This window comes from Morone saxatilis, unplaced genomic scaffold (genome assembly GCF_004916995.1).
Source record: "Morone saxatilis isolate NCDOM2014 unplaced genomic scaffold, NCSU_SB_2.0 Contig9, whole genome shotgun sequence".
Taxonomy (NCBI): Eukaryota; Metazoa; Chordata; class Actinopteri; family Moronidae; genus Morone; species Morone saxatilis.
The window spans coordinates 7,644,319-7,647,730 of NW_023340268.1; the positions used below are offsets into that span (position 1 = coordinate 7,644,319).

At 40.2% G+C, this 3,412-nt stretch overlaps 1 protein-coding gene across 1 annotated transcript in view; it reads right to left on the reverse strand.

Annotated features, from left to right (window-relative positions):
• Window positions 1-3,412, reverse strand: part of rbms3 (RNA binding motif, single stranded interacting protein) — a 259,572-nt gene that overhangs the window by 247,137 nt on the left and 9,023 nt on the right. The window lies entirely within an intron of this gene.

Consider the following 3,412-nt stretch of genomic DNA (forward strand, 5'->3'; position numbering starts at 1 on the left):
GTTACACACTGGACCTTTAAGAGCCGCTTGATGTGCAGTCTATAGCTAGAAATGAGAACATTAAACATATTTTCTGGCAACATATGAAACTCTAATATAAAAATTCCACCCTGTAAAGACTACTGCTAATCCAGCACTTTTGGCAATTCTGCACAAGTCTTCCTTGACCTTTCCTTTGCTGCCAAGTCATCACAAACTGAGAGAGTGAACAGTTCCCAGCCTTGACACTGAGTCAGACACAAACCCCTAACAACACACATGCCTCTACACTGCTCCAGTGTAGCAGACACACAGCAAACATCCACAGGGTGCACAATTCATTAAAAAATGAAAATGCAAGGGGATGAATTTTTTTAATCACAGTGAAGGATTTTCCAGATGGCCTCCCAAACAGGGTGTTCTCATGCTTATGTTCCCATGCCAAACTGCTGGCCTAAAAATCAAGTTACACGTCCAACAAATATTTTATTATGAACCAACTAAATGCACAACAAAAGCAAAGTGGGGTTTTTCATGTAGTGCATGGCTTTAAAAAAATCTCAGGAAAACTTTTGCTTTAATGTATCCTGAAACATCTTGCATTATTTTTAGAAAAGAACAATGTGCTTTCTGTCAACACATACAGTGCATATTCACACACAAGCAACCTCCACACTACATCTCAAAGGAGACACCTGTCAACCAAACAGCAGAATGCTGTTTATATGCCATTTTTAAGTGTAAGAGCTGCAGGTCAACTGGACAGGATGTTGAACTTAGGCAGGACTGGAGTCATGACTGGTGACTCCGCTGAGTCCAATGAGCCCCTTAGGTCATCTGTGTCGAGGGGGGATTAGGAGCGGTTGGTGATCCCATCAAAGCAGTGTGTCACCAGCACCGTGTCTTACCACGGAGCTACACACTCCAGCAAGCGCTGATCCCCTTAACTGACTCTCAGCGGGCCCAGCAACTAAGGCGAGCTGACAGCAGGGCTATTTTCGGGCAGAAATCACCCCTGTTTGGACAGGGCCACAGATAGAGATGGCCGGGGCCCATGCCATCGCTCTCCATTAGAGAGGATGAAAAACACAGTGAGAAGCCCACTTTGCCACTTTGCTGCAGAGAGCAACCTTTTGCTCAAGACAGCTCCCAGAAACAGATGAGGGATAAATGTGTTGTGACAGTAGCTAATAAGGTCCCTGTGATCTGCTGGTTGGTGTGCACGTCTGTGTGGCTGTGTGCACGCGCGAGTGCCCATTTGTCATCTATGTTTATACTAAAAGTACGCTTTGAACAGAGGAGTAAAATGCACTGATGAAAGATAAATAGAGCCACTAAAAGAGGTTGTGTCTTAATACATGACTACATGATACACATCTGACATGCTTGATCATTCTTTCTACTTTTGCATGACACATTAAAGAACGAATGGACTAAAATAGTAAGTAGGAACACAAATAAAGTCTCTACAAATAGCCAGAGCCAGTCATAAAACACATTTAATAACATACCAGTTACACTAATTAGCATTTGCTACATCTATACTGTTGCTGTTCCTAAATAATTGTCAGTTTTTGGAAAAGAGCTATGTAAACAAACTTTGCCACAATTACCATTTCTGCAGAGGTTTTATTTGCATTTAAAATGCATATTGCTATCACTATAGGTCCACATGTACCTGGCAATCTTGATCTTGAATCTTGAATCTTGACATGTACCTGGCAAGCTAAAGTTTACAGTAGGCATCCAGGCAGTGATCCCAAATAGAGCAAAGGATTAAAAAATCAATTTGTAATGCTCTTTTACCTTCTCACTAATGATCATCCGTCCCTAATACATCAGATCATGGACTGAGGCTTGACCTTGGTCACCAAACCAAGAGCTAACCCAATTACTTCCTCCTCTGGACACTCCAGAGACGATATATTTACCTCACCTCACCTGATAGGAATACAGTATACTCTTTTCAGTGTGAGAAAGGCACAAATTCTGAAAGTAAAATAAAGCTGCAAGCAGCTTGCCAGACAAGCCTGACTTCTTGTTTCCAGTAGGTGGCCCTTCCTGTTAAATATTGGCATGTAGGTGTTTTCAGAGTGGGACTCTTATCAGACATGTAAAGTTGGAGTTTGGACCACTGGAAGTTATAACAACCTTCTTGCTTTCATAGCGATGCGTCAAACACAGACACGCACATTTGGTAACAAATAGCACAACCTTTTTTCATGATGGTCTTTAGATTGGACTGACCAAATCTGAACTTGACCCAATCAATTCCCTAGGAGTACAAATCGCCCAACTAAATTAAAAATGGCCGGCTGAGTTAAGGGGGCGTTGTTGAGCCATTTCGCCACACCTATGTGTATATAATCCTTAAATTTCTGCCACCGTTGAATTTTGTGCTGCGTATCATAAGTTTTTGAGGATGTTGCAGCCTCCAAACTGTGATACAGTGGTCACTGCTTGGGCCCTAACTAGGACTGAATATTTTTTGAATTACATTCAAATGACATTGAATTGTCAGTAACAGTCAGTTGTTTCCTTTTTGGGTGCTGATGTAAATGCTGCATCACCTCAACTCGTGGCGGGATATTTTAGTGGTGTTCCTGCAGTGCTTCATTACAGTTTTAAAAAGTTAGCACCCTGCAGAGGTTTCATCAAGCTGTCTGTTGAAATGTGGCCATACTTTGGACTTAATGTTGAGAGGAACTTTGAACATCTCCTAGTTGTTCCTTTTTGTATGTGTATGAAACACAATATCAGTATGTTTCTGATACTGGTGGAAGAAAGAGCCCACAACCAAAGTTGAGCTGCAATTGATTAAAATATCATACCATTAATGATGGATCCTTTCTATTCAAGTGTTCAACTAAACCAAGCTGGAGACCCTGGAACCAACGAAGACAAATGGAAAACAGTCATCATTAATTTGATCGTTTACATCTGTGCTTTGTATATATTATAATGTAGTTTGTGAAGAAGGCTATGTACAATCTTATAGATAGATAGATAGATAGATAGATAGATAGATTAGATAGATAGATAGAAGAATAGATAGATAGATAGATAGATAATAAGATAGATAGTAGATAGATAGCTATTATTGATCCCAAGCTGGGAATTGCAGTTAGCAGCAGCATTACACACAGTAACAACACAATAAGTAAGGAGAACAACCTAGAGCATATATATAAAAGAATTCAATAGTAACCTCATATTAAAAAAGTGTATACAAACTGTATCAAATAAGCTGTGATTAATTGTAGTGCAAGTAAAACTGATAAGTGGGTGAACAGATAGAAACAGGTAGTTAAGGTGGGGTGGGAGACTGGTATTAGTTATGACCAGAGTTCTCTCGCTGTTATTGGTTTACATGTGTGCCATGTGGCAGAAATTTCCTGTGTTTCCTTGTGTTCAATAATATTATTAATTGTTG